The sequence below is a fragment of the Strigops habroptila genome, chromosome Z (genome assembly GCF_004027225.2).
Source record: "Strigops habroptila isolate Jane chromosome Z, bStrHab1.2.pri, whole genome shotgun sequence".
Classification (NCBI taxonomy): Eukaryota; Metazoa; Chordata; class Aves; order Psittaciformes; family Psittacidae; genus Strigops; species Strigops habroptila.
In genome coordinates this window covers 15418685-15435969 of record NC_044302.2, presented here as the reverse complement: position 1 = coordinate 15435969, position 17285 = coordinate 15418685, and the positions used below count along the sequence as shown (strand labels likewise).

General features: G+C 41.3%; 1 protein-coding gene across 1 annotated transcript in view; it reads right to left on the bottom strand.

The window, feature by feature from the left end:
• ADCY7 (adenylate cyclase 7) overlaps window positions 1–15126 on the bottom strand; it is a 67849-nt gene extending 52723 nt beyond the window's left edge. The window contains exon 1 of the mRNA XM_030471079.1: window positions 14999–15126. The gene's annotated coding sequence lies outside the window, so the exon portion shown is untranslated. The remainder of the gene's footprint in view (window positions 1–14998) is intronic.
• Between the last annotated feature and the right edge of the window lie 2159 nt (window positions 15127–17285).

Sequence of the window (17285 nt, the reverse complement as noted above, 5' to 3'; positions counted from 1 at the left end):
ATACAGTGCAAGCTGGCACAAGCATTATTACCATCACTTCCTATTTCTAAAGTACAACTCACTGCTCAAGCTAACAAACCCAAATGTAATGGCAGAAGGGCTTATGTGTGAAGTGAGAGGTATCACTACCAGGGATGTATTAAAATACAAATATCTACTGCAGCAAATATTCATAAATGAGCACCCTCCTTACACATGGTTTAAATCAGCTTAATGAATAGAAATATAGAGAGGAAACTTTTGTTGCTCATTTTAAACAACTAAGCCCAAAGGTCTTGCCTATGGCTCTGCAACAGGGGTATCACAAGTAATATTTGCTCAACAATTTCTCCTCCTCTTCCTCCCCACCACTCGCTCCTATCTCATCACCACACCACACCATTCTTTTGTTAAATGGATGTCACTCTTCCTAGGCCCACATGCACTCAGATCAACTCAAATATAACCATTTGTGTCTCCTAGTTTTTGTTCCTTTTTGCCTACAAGGCAGACAAGGGTCAGTGATTGTGTGCAGCGCAGCTTTGCAGGCAGCATGGCCAGCACAGCTGAGAGCGGTGGGCTGCAAAACAAAGGCAGGACAAGGAGATGACAGCAGGAGGGTGCTCCTTAACCTGAAAAGACTGCTGCAGCATCAAAGGAATTGTGCTCCCACATATTCCCCAAGGCAAGGGGCAGCCTGGAGAGATGTTAGGCAAGCACCCGCAACAGAAAAGATCAACTTCTCTGGGGGAAAAGAGACCTCTTAATGTCTTTGCTAAACAAATTGGTAGGATAGTCTGTAATACTCTATTTTAACACCTAATAAAGTCATTAACAGTTTAGTTATGCCCAGTCCACAACTCGAGGAAACATTCAAGAATTTGAAGAACAGGGACCAATAAACACACACAAGCAGGGAAGACTCACCCAGTTAGACTGGCTCTGAAAGCTGGAGCTGTGAATGAGGAGATCCAAGATGCTTTCCCAGACTAGGGAGGAGAGTCATAATTGCATCATTTTTCTAGAGGAGCAGTGTCAACAATTTAGGCTGTGAGTCAGTATTGAGACAGTCAATGCCCTACAGCGGTCCCTGGGGCACTGTGCTATTAGAAGTGATGACTTTCACAACCGGCTGCTGAGCAGGATCCAAGCCGACTTACGCTTATTAAGAGAAAAAGAGAACTGCTACTTTATTTTTCAGTAAGAGCAAGAACACACTGCCAGTACTTTGGGCAACTTCCAGCAGCCAAATTACTGTTAATGTCCAGAACGCTTCCACTTTTGTCTGGGGGCCTCCAAGATGAGTAAATAAAACCTCATGTACTCTTACTTTTTTTTCCAGAAAGAAAAAGCCAGAAAAAAAGTCTGACTTGCTAGAATCACCCTGTGAACACTATTTTACCTCCAGGTTTATGCCTCCACCACTAAATCACACTCAAGTTTGCTGCCTTAAAAACCCCAGTAATTTCATGAGGGAAATAAAAAAACAAAAGTGCTCTTTACTTCCAACTTGGAATTGTTGCATGGCAAGGTGTATACCAAATGCATCTGTATTCAAGTGCAGGAAACGGATGAGGATTAATGAAGGGAGTTTCAAGATAAAAAGAACCAAAAGCCTTAGATGAAAAACTTTAGCTTTTAGTCAGAAGGGAGTTTAGCACACAAGCTGAAAAAATATCAATCATTTTGGGACCATAATACATATTTTATACATCTTACGCACCTTCCCTAAGCAAATCTCACTACCAAGTATTTTTGCATTTGATTGCCACTCTAGAAAGACATACAAGTTCCCATAAGAAAAAGCCACAAACATTTACATGTGTGTAGAGTGTTTCTGAAGTGACACACTCCAAATATTTACAAATCCAACAACCACTTTTACACTAACACTTCCCTTAGACCTTAGACCTTAATTTAAAACCTGTTGGTTTTAAATTAAGTCATTTAGCTGACCTTCACAAACTTTCACTATGAAATACCATGAGGCTTGAAAAAGAAAATGTCTCAAAGGCAAAAGTGTAACAAATGAGGCAGAAATCACTGAAATACAACATCATGCACAATATGATAAATCCTGTATTCATATCTGTCACTGAGCCAGCCCAGTTCATCCAGGAGCTAACAGCCAAATGTTTCAGGGTAAGGAAAAACATAAACCATATGCAACCCTTCAGTGACCTGAGCCATGCATAGAACAGGCACATCTACATTTTTAGCTACTCTACGTATTACACACAGACATAAAAATGTTGCAACGTGTATTTAAATCATGAAACACTGGTTTACATCCAGACTTTTAGTACTTTATCACTGTATTAAGCCTAGGCATACAGACACTACAAGAAGTCAGAAATGAGGAAGGAAAAGTACAAAATCTAAGTGAAAATGTCTGGTATGTACTTCTGTTCAAAAATTCTAATCAACTCCTTAAAATGACTGTAAGCAGTTACTGTTTGATCATATATGCATTCAGACACGTATAACTTGGACTACAGCAACAATTTCATCACCATCTCTTTGTTACGTATACACATAAACATATACAAGCACAAAAATCAGACGAGAAAACAAGCAGAAATTAAACACAAGGCAACAGTCAAAACTTGGGTTTCAAAACATTTTAATTGTTCCACAGTCTTTACAAAAAGGCAGAAATGCTTGAATATGTTCAGCGACAACCGTAGAAAAAGACTGTTGTTCACACAAAATCGCAGTTTTAGATGGACTTTAAAAAAAGGGGTCAGGGGGGAGGGAACACAGCAGATTTGAAAGAAAGGTGCCAAAAAGAAAGGTGTCAACAGTTCAAACGATGTTCCAAACAAATCAGTGGGGTAAAAGAAAAAAGTGTCCCATTGGGAAACAACTTGTGCACTGTTGGAGGCAGATATAAAGCAGAAATCAAGAAAGTGTTCAGAAAAAGTTTTTATATTTAGATAATAGCTAGGGACAATGAAAATAGAAACTAACTTTCACTGAACTCTTCACTCAAAACACTGATTTATGAAACCCTGCATTGTTAGACAGGATGACACAACAAAAGAAGTAAGATAAAGTAAAATCAAAGCTGCAAATCAAGCATCTCAAGTACAAGAGATATTTTACATGTAGTATAAATACTAGTTGCCTGCTTTATCAGCATCAGGGCTGGAAATAATACCGTGAACATAAAGGAAGGATTCAAGCCACCCACAATAAACAGATATCAGGATTCACAGAAAACTATATTCATGACAACATTTCCCCTAAAGTTTCCTCTGTTGGCTGAGATGAAACCTAGGAGCTAGCACAAGAATGTGTTTAGAAACCTAGCATTTAAACAAAAAACAATACATAAAAGTTGTGTGAGAAAAAATGCTGAATTAAGTACTGCTACATATGTGTGTAATTCTAATGGTTCTTCCTGCAGTTCATACTGTGAAGGCCAGTTGCAGCACTGGAGTGGAGAGCTACCCATTCCCCAGTAACACTGATAACAGCCCTGTGTAACCTTCCCAAAGCTGATAAAGACCGGAGCAGAGGTCTTTATCCCTGTCTGTCTCCTACTGACAGACAGGGAGCAGGACTTGGCCTGGCAACTGCTCTTCCTCCAAGCACTTGAGCGGCTCTCATTTTGCCGTTGGTTTATGACAGAATGGATCGGGAGGAGGTCAGCCTAAGAAATAGGGACAATTCAGTGATATAGGCATCAAGAAACTCAGACTGCATGGTAAATCCATCAAGAAATCCCAAATAAGAGAAAGTGTATTCTCCTTCTGGCAGAAGCGAAACACAAGAAAAGCCAGGACGCTCCTCAATAAAACTAGATATTTGTGTCAGCACTCGTACTTTGAGAAGGCTGTACCTCTAGTTCTTGTTCAGAAATTAGTCTCTTGCACCAACAAGCTATAGTAAAGTACAAAGCCAAGGTAACTGCATTAATACCAAACCCTGTGGCATATTCCAAAAGCATAGCGTATAATCCTAGCCATATATTCCTTCATTTAGTGTGCCTGAAATCTAAAATTAATATTTCATTATAGAGAAATATGTGTAAAAATGTAAGTCATAGACCCAAAGAAAGTGCTTAAAAGTTTGCTGACTTTTCCATTAAGACAGGAAGGAAGTTATAAGAATGATTTAGCCCACTGGCTCACAAGGCTGGTGCTTTATCAGAATATTAATGACATTTTTAGTGGAGGCTAAATCACAAAATTGAGTTTTAAACAAAGCTTTTAGCACTTGACTGCAGAGAAAAACTCAACTTAGGCCAAAAATAGATTAAAATTCATAAGGCAAGTGAAAGATCAGCCTCACAGTTTTGAAATGCCTTTCCTCTTTTTAATGACTCATAACCAGAAGCTGTTTGTCAATATTGCAAGGAGGGGGCTCCCCCAGGTTACTATCTTGTAAAAAAAGGATTGGCTTGTTGGTTTTTTTTTTTTAAGTGGAGAAAGGGCAGGTGGGTAAAAATCACTGTTGCCTGACTTTGCATTTTGTTAGCTACATATCAACATAAATAAGACTTAGCAATAATAAATAGTTTATGGGAATAGAGGCAAACATCCCAAGCAGCTTAGAACTACATAAAACTACATCTTGAGATCATCCTGACACAGGTATTATTTCTAATCAAAAGGCATACAACATTTTGTGTTCTACAAAGGGTCTGTCCAAGTTATCAAATTGACCAGATTTTAAAGATTTTCTGTGGGGTGTTTTGGGGGATTTTTTTTTTTTTTTTTTTTTTTTTTTTTTTATTTAAAGACTGCCATGGTAAAGAAAACTACCTACCTAGTCACACAAATACATTACTAGTAGATCATCACCCTCATGGCAGGGAGGTTGACACTAGATGACCTTTAAGGTCCCTTCCAACCCAAACATTCTATGATTCTATGATTAAAACATGAGGATTCATTTCATGTAAAATCTCCCATAGTAACTCCCAACGTACAAACTCATAGCCTCCTGTAAAAGAAAGTAGAACAACCTGCCTCACATTTACCTTATGTAGGATAACATTATACACAGGTAATAACTAAAGCATTTAACTTGTTCCCTGGCAACATTTTGTACAGTCATCCTCTTAGGGTAGAATGCAGACCTATTACCTGGCCAATTACTGTCTAAAAACTAGCATGGCTGTAATGACCAATCTGCTCCCCTGACTTGTAAGAATACAACTTTCTCCTAAGAAGATGCACACACAGACCGGCTGCATACACTTCTGGAGTGAGTAAGGAAACAATGTTATCATGAGCAGCTCTGCAATCACAAATTCCTATGACTATAGCAGGAACCTACACACATATTCTGAAATTCAGCTGGACACTAATAATGCTCTTTTAAACATAAGATTTTTTTTGTTCAAGAAGGGTAGCACAGTTAGGAAGGGCCGGTTGTACGGCACTGCAGGGAGGGAGGAATAGCATTCAGCCTCCACTGCTGAACACATCATTAAAGACCATCCATATTACCTGGGCCATTCCCTACCAGAACAAGTGGTTAGTGCCTACAAAAACCAGTTTTTCAGGTCTGAACTCAAATTGTGTGGTAACCACGCAACAGACCACCCAAGGGTTTGCGACTGATGAGAGGGTCACACAGCAGCAGAGGGAACGGCAAAAGAATCAAAGTCTGCTCAGATCCTTCTCACAGAGCAAAGAAAAGCCTGTGCTAGGAGTGTCAAGTACAGGAACAGGGAACATGGGAACTCTGGAGAGCATCAATCAAATCCCAAAGAACACTCCAAAGAAGGGAGATTTGGCAACAGCATGCAGTATTGTTTGTTTTGCATTGACCAGCAACCTCCAGCATCACCTGGAAAACTGTTTCAAAAATTCCCCCCACAACTAGCTATGTGTCTTTGTGACTGTCAGCTATTTCATGTCTCCAAAAGTTACATGTTCCTAGCAGATGGGACTTCAGAGAAGTTTACTTCAAGCAGATGCAGAGAGTCAGTAGCGATTTTAAGGTCCAGTGCAGCTGGTTCCAAGGTATAAGCTCAATGAGCAAGTCCACAGAGCAGCATCCAGAACCCAAGGTGCTTAAAGCACTCACATATGGCTTAGACACAAATACAGCTAGCCAGCGTCTTGCAGAAAAGGCACAAATCAGGTTAACACCAACTAGCATACAAGAAGAGAACTTATTAAAATTCAACCACAACAGTGAAAAGAAGGATGGAGTTGTTTCCCATTCAGAGTCTGCACACTTCCCCTACCCACTGCTAGGCCACTGCTCTGAGACCAGTGTTCAGGTCACAGCAACTAAAAAATACTTCTTGTTTATGTGATCTCCAGTGTGTTTGGTAGGAGCACGCACAAGTGGCTTTAAAACACACCAGGTTTCCAAAAGGCATAAGCTGCCTCTCCCCTTTTGGCAGCTACAGAGTCTGCATCTCAACACCATCACTAACCCAGCCTGACTCTGGATCAGGGCAAGTTTTTTTCTAGGTCCACTACAGTATTATTATACCATACAATTAGGTCTCCTCTGCCTGCAACCTACAAGTTACCTGATTTCTGTGAGGGCAGTGCCACAGTTAAGGAAATCCTTCCTCTCCCCACCTCATCTCTCTCCCTCTCTCTTGAAAGCCCCTTTATTTCTAGTGAAAATGTTCTTATAGCATGTAAGAACTGCAACACCTCACCCTCTCTCCAACTCCTCCAACTAAACACTGTGTTATTCAGTGTGCCGGAAGTTATGCTGAATACACTGCACTGGGGAAGTGCTGCCTCACTCCTAGCCTTAGTTTGAATAAGCAGCAAATCAACTGACTCCCAGATTTCCCATACTTTCTACAGCCAACACTCCTCAGACTTACCAGCAAATAATAAGTTTGGTTGTTTTGGGGGGTTTTTTTGGCAAGTGCTTCTTAAAACATTAGTTATCCATTTGTAAATGCACAAGCCCAAAGAATGATGCCTGGGATACTGATACACAGAACATGATGAGAAGCCATCCAGGAAGATAAAAAGAAACCAGCACAGTATCTTTCAGATACTGTAGCCTCCAGAAATGACACTTTAGTTTTCTGTATTTATACATATAATGTATATGTACCTTATATACACATATTTCTATTCACAGCAGAGACAACTGCAAGAAAAGCCTAACCATCACTGATTAAGTATTTATATTTCAACACAGTTCAAAAAAAGCACAGCAGAATGCATTTCTAAATACAACAGCCTGCACCATGTAGGACAAAAATTAGCTCAACATGTAAAACAAGTGTTTAATGCTACTTTGGTAAACCAGTTTAGCTACAACTAGATCCAAATTCCCTGTGGGAACATGCTTGATAAACAGTTACGGAACACACAGCCAATATAAGAAAAGAACAACTCTTAGTTCTTGCCTAAATCTGCCCAGAATCTTGAAACACAGATTTTCCTCCTTTATTCTTCCAATATATGATTCATGAATTGCAATTTAATCTCCTTTGTCTAGCAACATTATAATTTATTGGTCTGCACCTGACCAGAAGCAATTAACACCCACAAGCAGTTCTGCTCACGCTGACAACCTGTGTCACTAAATCATGTTCTACAACTCTGCAAGTGAGCTCTGAACATGCAAATAATCAACACGTCAGCTCGCCAGGGAAAATACAACTGCCTGTGTGGAATTTTGCCTATCCTGGCACTATATGAACTTCATCAAATCGTTTTTTACAAAGTAATTAGACACAGGGGTTTTCCCTATTTCTTTGAGATCTAAACATGGTGCTTATAGTCTTCTAAAATTAAATGCTTTCTCAGAGCAAGTCCTACTTTGTCTACCTTCCAGCAGCTGTGACTTTTGTATTATTACGTTAGGTGTAATAACACTGCACTGTTGCTATAGCACTGCAATGCATTTTCTGCCTTATTTTAAAAGTGCAGCATCCTGAGGAAAAAGGGAGTGGGGGACTTGTGTTACTGTATTACAATTAGCAAATTGAAAATAAAGTGTAAAAACTACTAAATCCAGAACAGGATACTCCTCAAGACCTTGCAAAAAACTATAGGTGACTTATAAAAAGTACTACAGTGAAGTATTTTCACATTTATTTCCTGCTGTACAAGTAAAGCAGAGGAGCAGAGTTCTCTCTTAAGTACTGATACTGAGTTAACAATTCCAGTGGCAGTACCTCAAATCAAAACATGGTCCAGATCACTTTCCAGTATGTCTGCAGACGCATAACTTACTACTTGGATAACAAGTAGTTAGATAACTTGGAGCACTGTTTACAGTACAGCCACTGCAGAAGACGAGGGAACTGTCCTTGCCTGCATCTCCAGAAGTTCAACAATACATTCTTGCCACTTTATCATGCCTGGCTGTTCTGTTCCTACAGCAGGGGGTAGGACACGGGGTGGGGTGGAGAAGTTAGACTTAAAAATGCTTATCCTACTAAAGAAAAAAAAAGCTTTTTGCCCATTTAGTTCCTTGAATCATCTCACCAGCAGGTTAGATGAGCCCCAGTGCTGACTTCAGAGAGGGGTGGAACACAGGCACTGCCTTCTTTTAGTAAGGGCTGCTGGTTGAGCTAGCTTAGCTACACCATAAAAATCACACCCTGCATTGCATTTACTCCTGCATTTATATTCAAAGTCATATAAGAGTATTTCTAGAAAAAAAAAAAAAGTTTTATCAACCATCATCAGTCATTTTTACATAATTATTGAGCAGAAAGAAATTTTAAGTTCTCAGGACATTCCCAAAAGAAGCTGTGCCCTGCTTATATACATATACAAGCCCCTGCTGGGGGAAAAAAAAAATAAATAAAAAAAAAAGTGAAATTCGTTAGCTACATGGACACTTCACAACAGAGCAAAATCAGGCCCCAAAAACCCAAACCTCAATCAGCTCACAAGATTGCAAAGTGACTGGCAGTCTATGTCAGTTCTAGAGGAAGAAAAAAGATTTGAGGCGTTAGAAGTCCACTGCCAGAGGCTTCACACCAGAGGAGAAACTTTCTGGCTCTTCTCATGCCCAGCCAGGCCCCACCAGAGCTCCAGCTGTGCAGCACACTGGACAGTCAAACCAAGGGAGCACGTTTACCCTGACCACGGCCAAGTGCAGACATAGGGCACACCTCAGGATCACAGCTTTTGTCTCCAAGGCTTGCTTACTCCCCTCGCAAGCAGAATTGCAGATGCTCCTCTGACCCAATACCAAGGAAAAGGCTCACAGGCCCCACAATGCCTACCCTCCCTTCTGATGGTGTACTGAAACAAATCTAGCCAATAACCTACAAGATATAGATCCACGGAAGTATTCTTTGCCTCTGTTTTAGTGCTATTTTTTAATAAACTGTACAGGATCTACATACACTAGTATATGTACTACACATAAGTAAGATAGTAAGGACTTGCACAATTAAAGTATCAGAATTGACTTATTGGCTTATCTGTGGCAAGAATTTTTAAAGCATTTTCACCTCAAAACCCAGTTCCTGATTAAAATGTACTAGTAATCACTACATACATTTCTCACATCTTCTATCATTATTCCAATAAATGTGTATGTCACAAAAATATAAAGGTTCGTTTCCTTGGCATTGAAAGGACAGCCGCCTTCATGGCAGCAGGCTGAAACTGCCAGCAAAGGAGCAGCAGCAGATCAGGCAGAAATTGTCAGGAAGTGAGAAATTTTGATAGCCATACCCCAGCTTCCTTTCAAAGGAGGAAATTGAAACCAACATTCTGTTCTGCTACTGCAGTTTGGTTTTTGATTTAGTCCCACATAAGCTCAGTAGCAATAACGAAGAAAAAGAAGAGCCTCAGTACAAAGTTCATCCTCTCTCAACTTGACCCAATATGTTTTTTTCCCCCCACAGCCTAAGCCTGAGCTGGTTTCACCAAGCAACTCCTGCCTTAAATACCGTAACAGATGGACTGGGGTTGACATGAGCCAGGTGCTAAGATTATCTGACATTTAAATGATCAGGGGTTTATTGCCCTTTTCCATTAATTTCGGCTGACTTTGAATAAACCTCAGTGAGCTCAGTCTGCTTGAATCCACCTTTGACAGCTCCTTCCCAGCTGTACTCATTACCCAGCCCTTGCACGTGCTTTGTCATTTTGTTAGCACCCTTGTCTCCTCACCATTTTGGTTATGTGGATGGAAAACGGTATCTGAGTAAGAATTAGTCACTGCTAGCTGGTTGGATCACCAACTAGTTCTCTAAAAGAACCCCCTAGAATGAATGTATTATATTTTTGTATCAATAAACTTAACATCACAGATTGTACATTAAGTAAATAGTGACTGAAGCGCAGGCTGTATTGCAATGAAGAGCATCTTACGGAAATATTTTATTCAACTCATCAAAATGCTAACTAATCATTATTAGTTATAACAAAACTTCACAGAGTAAAAAGTAACAAATCAAAAAACAAAGTTATACAGTCACATGTAAACTATTTCTACATTTATCTGCCTACAAAACACTTCTTATATTGTCTCCTCCATTGAAATAAATCACGCACTCTTTAGACCTCCCAACTTAACCAAAGTCCTTTTAAAACATTTCCATATTGATTGTATTATAGGAGTACGCTTGCAGCTTTATAACCAGCCATTTACAAGGCAGCATTATTAAAAAAAAAATAATAATAATAATTTATCGCCATTCTTGCTGAGCACCTCAGAGAAACACATTCCTTTTGTTGTGGGCTGAGTGACCACTCGCATGTCAAACAATACTTATTTCTGCATCACGCAGAACAGAAGACAGCACAAAGCCCAGCCACTACTCTTAAGCAAACCATGATGCAGGACATGGGAGAAGGGGTCTGAAAATTATCATGTACAATTGTCTTGGCCAGAAGGCCCTGCAAGCTCCCTGAGCAGAGCAAACAGATACACACTACAGCCAACACAGACACATGCACAGCACCAGGGCACTTCAGGGAGAAGCTGCCAGAAAGATCCAGCCCTATTCAAAGAAACTAGTCACCTTTCTCTGACTTACACCTTGGTAGTCTTTGTTATTTCTGGTTTTCTTATTCCCTTAGTTTCATGCCCAGAAAGAGAAGTTAAACACATCCTATTTGTTCCTTCTCTCTAATTACAGACCAGAAGCTACTTTTAATGCTGAGGTGAGGATTACAGAACAGCTGTTAGACAGAGGAACATTTTGGCCATTAGCTGTGAAGGAAGCTCTTAGGAGAAGTGGTATGTGTGGCCCCACGTCACATGAGAGCCAGCTTCGACTTTGTTTTGTCTTTAAAGAACCAACAGTACTGAAGCCTCTGAACTGCGGGTTCTGTAAAGTCGAAACAGCAGTCTGGCTGCCACAGAAGAGAAGGTTTGTTTGATAGTTATAAAAACACTACTGCAAACAAGTAAGTTTGAAGGACACATTTTGACACAAACTCATGTCATAACTCCAAGCTACTGAGGTAAAGCAATTGCTTAGAAAAGGAACAGCAGCCCCATGTTCTACTTAGATTTTGCCATTTATCTTTGTCATTTATCTAACATAGGCAAAATTATTTCACCCTTTACACTCAATTTTACTAACTCTGAAGAGGTAACACTCTGCAGCAGCAACTTACACCTGATGTGCAGGAAATACTACTACAGCATATTTACACTATTGTATGTTATTCTTATTAGGCAAAGAAAAACACTTCCAAAGGAAAAATCAAATGTACTGCTTGCTCATATGCCTGCATATATGGAGCACCCTTGCTGCTTGGCACTGCAAGACAGAGTCTGGATCCTACTCGAGGTGACTCAGGAAGATAGGATGGTATAAGAGGCAAAAGGCAAGCAGCAGCAATAGTTATTTAAAGTCATTTGCAAGTCTCTGGAGATAACAATGATAATGATTTTTATAATGAGATAAAAGTGTCATAACACTCCTAATTCTTTGAAGACAGCAATTTTTTGCAGATGAAAATGATAGTATTTTTTAAATAGGAGTAAGAGGAAATCAAACATCAATGTCTACTGTCTTCAAAATGTGAAATATAAAGTACATTTTCAGCAAACACAAGAAATTGACTATTCATGAAGTACACCATAATGATCAAAGGAAGAAGCTGCACTTCCTTCTTTTAATACCAGATGATCTAGCTGCACAGTGGTTACAAACTATTTCACACTGTAACATCCTGTCAACTTAGCAAATAATCATCTTGAAACTTTGCAGATGCTAGTTTAATAGCTTGTCTCCCTATTTATGCAATACTCAGTCTTTGAAAGAACCAGTTAGCTCGTCAAAAGGTGCTGTAAAGAGACTGCATTTAAGAATTTGAATACTGACTGTGCTCTAATTAGAGAAGAAAAGAGCGATCTTTGGCTCAGACAGGTCCCAGTTTTCATCTGAATAACCTTTTTGGTTTAAGTAAAAAGACCTTAACTAAGGTCTGTAACTCCACTTTAATAATCTTTGGAACTGCCTGTGAGCACAGGCGCTTCTCACACAGAGCACCAAATCCAGCCCAAAAGAACAGCAGCAACAAGTGAGTAGCTCAGACAGCGGCCAACGCATGCTCACTGCTAGTGAATACGGATCCTCGCATCTCGGTAAGGCAAAACAGCGCTGAGCCAGACAACTCTTTGTAATTTAAGGGGACAACACTAATTCCATTGGCTATCTGCTCATACAGATAATTATCCCAGGTTGATTACATATGATGATAAAACCCCCTTTGATTTACACAAAAGAATATTTCTATATATGCGAAGTCTTAAACAACACTTGTGACACAAAAAGTTCTGCAGATGCTTAGTGCAGTTTGACCATCACATTTTATTAACCCAAAACTCCAAGCAAATCCAGGCAGACTGGGTCCTGTTGCAGAAAGATAAAATGTAGCTTCGACACAAGATTGAGGGAGTTTGAGGGAGCAATCGCTGGGTGAAATATTTCAGCCTACGTTTTACAGCCTTCATAGTAAATTAAAATCAGAATGAGTCATTTTGATAAATCCTGTAATGTTAAATCGAAGTCAAAGATGTAACCCAAGAATAAATCTAGCAATTCAACTTAGAGTTGTTTTTTGTTTCTGTTTGGTGTTTGGTTTTGTTGGGTTTTTCTGTTGTTGTTGGTTTGGTTTTGTTTTAAATTCCACAGCAGATATTGTCTTTTTCTTTTTTTTTTTTTTTCTTTTTTTTTTATCTAAGAGCAACTGGCAATTACAGAATCACCCACATTAACAGAAGACAACGGTCATCTGTCTCCAGGCTAACACCTAAACTAATTAGCTCTCACCCAGGAGCTGCTCTTTCACTTAGCACAAACCATGAGAACATAAATATCCACGTACACTGGGGAATGAAGTATCTTCCTTGCTTACTCTTAATGGTGTTGACGTTACCTTCATTAAGAAAAAAATTAAGGAGTTTAATGGCTGCCTTACAAGAGCCCCCAGTGACCCTAATTGCTGTTAGTAATGACTCCTGGAAGCCTAAATAACAAGCTATAATGGCCAATATAGAAAAGCTATATTGGCTTATTCTCAGCGTGTTATTCCACACACTCCTCACTTTCCGTTCTACGTTTCTGGATAGGGGGAAACTGTCGACGTGTTGGTGACTTTGGCAAATACTGGTTTTAGTGTCAACTACTGCAAAGAAGATTTTTTTTCTTTTCTGAAGTACTTAGTTCACTCTACACACAAACATACCATGAGTACACTCTATCACAGGTCTTAACGCAAACCTGCAACACATTCCTCTTCCACCTAGAGGGGACCGAATAAAAACTTCCAGATCAGGACTTCAACATTGGAAAGGTCAGGATACCTAAACAAACAAAACCCCCAACATGCATACAACCACCAGCTGTTTATTTATTTCTGACCTAGACACAATCATTAAACCCTCCTAGACATGTTCTCTTTCTCTCCTGGAATCCTGCTTGCTTAACAATTGTATTTTTTAAAAAAATTGACACCACCGCATTATTCTTATTTACCCTCAAAATATGTAGTAGCTCTGGAGTTTCTTTGTGGTACTTTTCTTTTTTTAGACATAGACAAATTCCCATCTGTCACTCTTTTTCCCTAAAAAAACCCCCAAAAAACCAACAAAAAAACCAAACAAACAAACAAGAAACAAAAAAAAAAAGAAAAAAAAATAAAACACCACACCAAAAAGAGTTCCTGGACATTTTTTTCTTTAAATAAAAAAAGACCCCCACATCATGAATCTTAGCACAAAGCAGTACGGTCACTAACACAGCTACTGTTACACCGTACTACAACACAATGATGAACTTTGCATCCTCCAGCACAGGACATTTTATTTCCTATAGTAAATCTCAACCACCTCAAAATCAAAGCCACAGTCTTTAGACGCATTTGTGTGGATTTTCCCCACCTTGCATTTGCCCAGCACTTAGCACAGCGTGGTCATGGGCCACAGCCAAGCATGCCAGGCACACGGCAACAGAAATAAAACACAGCACATCTGACAGGAGCACAGCACACTTCTATGCCGAACCAATTTCAAAGTTTACGCCACATATTTACTTTCCATGTCCAGAAAACGCTTTGAATATGTCTTTGCCGGCCTTCAGCACTTCTGCTGACCACACATCCTTACTGGCCATAAAAGAAACCTCACGTTCAATGGACTTTAGCATGGTCCTGGCCCGTTGGTGATGATACGCCCCTGCTTTATGATATACTTTACCTACCACCGGCAAACGTAAGACCCCAGCAGCAACGATCAAGCGCTGTACTCTGTGTATCAAAGCATTTTAATCCCTTCATTAACGCAGCGCGCTCACGTGTTACAGAAATGCCGTAACACGTCCTGCCGAGGAGCGACTCACCTATTAAGCACCCGAAAAGACACAAATTACAGGTATTTAAAGTTTTACACTGGTATTTAATCACTTTTTCGGGCAATTTAAAGCCCTATATCACTAAAAAAGTACTCAGTGCTTCGCGGAGTGGGGCCGGGGGGGGGTCCGCGGGTGGCCGAACGGCCACCCGCGGACCCCCCCCCCCGACCCCACTCCGCGACAGCAAGCTCCGACCCCCCAAACCTCACCCTCCCCGGGACCCGGTCCCCCGCCATCTCTCACCTGCAGCCGGCGGAAGAGCAGCGGCACCGGCGGGGCAGCGGCCGAGGGCCGGGGCCGGTCGCTCCGCCTCATCCCGCCTCCTCTAGAGGTGTCTCTGGGGCCCGCGGAGCCTCCCCGTCGCGGTGAGGGCGGGACGCGCGCGCGGCGGCAGCGCCCCTCCTGCCCCCTGGCGGGTGGCGGGACCGCCGCCGGGCCCCTCAGAGGCGGCCATGAGGGATGGGGCACCCCGCCGCGCACACAACCGGCCGGGCTCGCCTCAGCCTCGCCTCGACCGATGGATTTGAGCAGCCAGACATGAAGGGGAACCCCTCAGCTGCGCTCCCCCTAAGGCTGGGTCTGCAGCACCCCGTCCTTCACAGGTCGCGAGGGTGTCTGCGTCCCCCTCACACCCAATTCACACAAGCGGAGTAACTAACCATCGGCATCCACACTGTAGAGGTGCAGAAACAAACTTCTTACTGAAAGCTTAAGAAATACGAAGCTTTACAGCCAGGTTTTTAAAATCTGGCCAATATTGGGGTGCTTTCAGTGTGACTCCGAGATTCCCACAGGCAAGCTGCGCCCATTGAGGAGGGACCTGACCCTCACAGGCCATCCCTGCGGCCATCCCACGGCACCAGCTTCCCATTCCTCAGTTTGCTTAGTGCTTTTTCACCCTCTCAGTATGTTTTGGGTGAGTTTCCCAGATTCTGCAATGATTCCTCAGTGTATTGAGCCTCGAACATCTGGCCACTAGTGCAGACCAAGCCCGGCTCCACCACACATAAGTCCGACACAAAGCTCACTGTAGGCAGCAGAAACGCTGGTTTCCGTGGAGTTTTGGATCAAGTTTATCTGGGGGGTGTTAGTCACCAGTGACCACATACAGCCCCTGGCAGGCAGGCGTGTGCTGGCTACCTGCAGGTACAACCACGTGTTAGTCATCCATGGCCCTACCGTGGCTGCAGTCATAGGTTAGTAACTAAATACAACCATTTCTATTTGCGCACCACTAGCCAGCTGGTGTTTTCCACGCTCTAAGCCAGAGGTATGCACTTGAATTGACCCTCTCAGAGGGAGCTGCACATCAGTGCACACACCACAAGCACGACAACTTCATTTGACTCTAAGCTCCTGTTGGAATGTAATAGGCAAATAGGAAACGTACTTTCTGAAGCTGCCCAGCCACTAGGATGCTCTTGGGCAGTTAGGAATAGGAATCTTGGAAAGGAATTTCAATCCAGTCTCAGCAATTTGGGACAAGTATATAAGGAATACAGCCAGAGAAGAAGCGGTTATGTACCTGAGATATAGGACTGGGCAGCAAGTGAGCTGGACTCTGCTCCTCTGTTCCCTGCCCTGCGACACTTTTATGCACAGTCCTGAGCACGTTACTTCATATTACCTAGGTCTTGCCGTTCCTGTTTTGCACATTGTGTATCTGAAAAGAACTAGGAAATTATTGGAGCATTCAGACGGAAGCAGCGCATAGGATATTCAGAATATTTCTTAGAGAAGAAGAGAAAAATGATCGTTCAGTAAAATGATTGTTAAAAGAATTCCTTGTCTTCACTGAAAGTTGGATTAGATAACAAGATTTAATAACTGCAGGAAATGGAAAATGCATTGTTCTGCTGAGATCATAAATGGAGTGGTTTCAGAACAGATGGACTCCATTTACTACTTCATCAAAATTTTGTGGACCTTCCGAGTACACAGATTGCTTAACATCATTTCTGTATACCCACAAATATTTGCTATCCCAGAGTAAGATCTAAAAGTCCTGCATGATCCAATGCGACTGACATTGTAGAGATTTTTAATGGCAGCAGTTCCAAAACGCTCCAAGTGCTCTATGTACACTGTTGTGCAGATTACTCTTAAACTACTGGTAATTACACAGTTTTAGCAAAATGGATGTAAAAGGAAAAAAGCAAAATATGGAGATTAATATCCATTTAATTGGCACATGCTAGTATAGACTTGCCCTTTTCTTTTTCTGGTGCTAATTTTTCTCCCGAGTGCCATGCAGCTGAAGTAGCGTCGAGGCTGATCTTCACAACGCAGATGCTACCACCCCTTGCTGGAGAACCCCTGACATTGCTGGGAGCCCTGCTCAATGCGACTGCCCAAGTGTAAGGTTCTGCCCTGGGTGAGAAAAAGTGATGGCCTTAACCTGTCGTTTTAATAGCTTATCTTTTTGCACCTACAGATTGACCTAAAGCAAGTTTCCTATGTGTATGTGGTAGCTGCGAATGTTTGATATTGTGAATAAGTTGCCCTTTATAAAACGTCCATCTGAAATTTT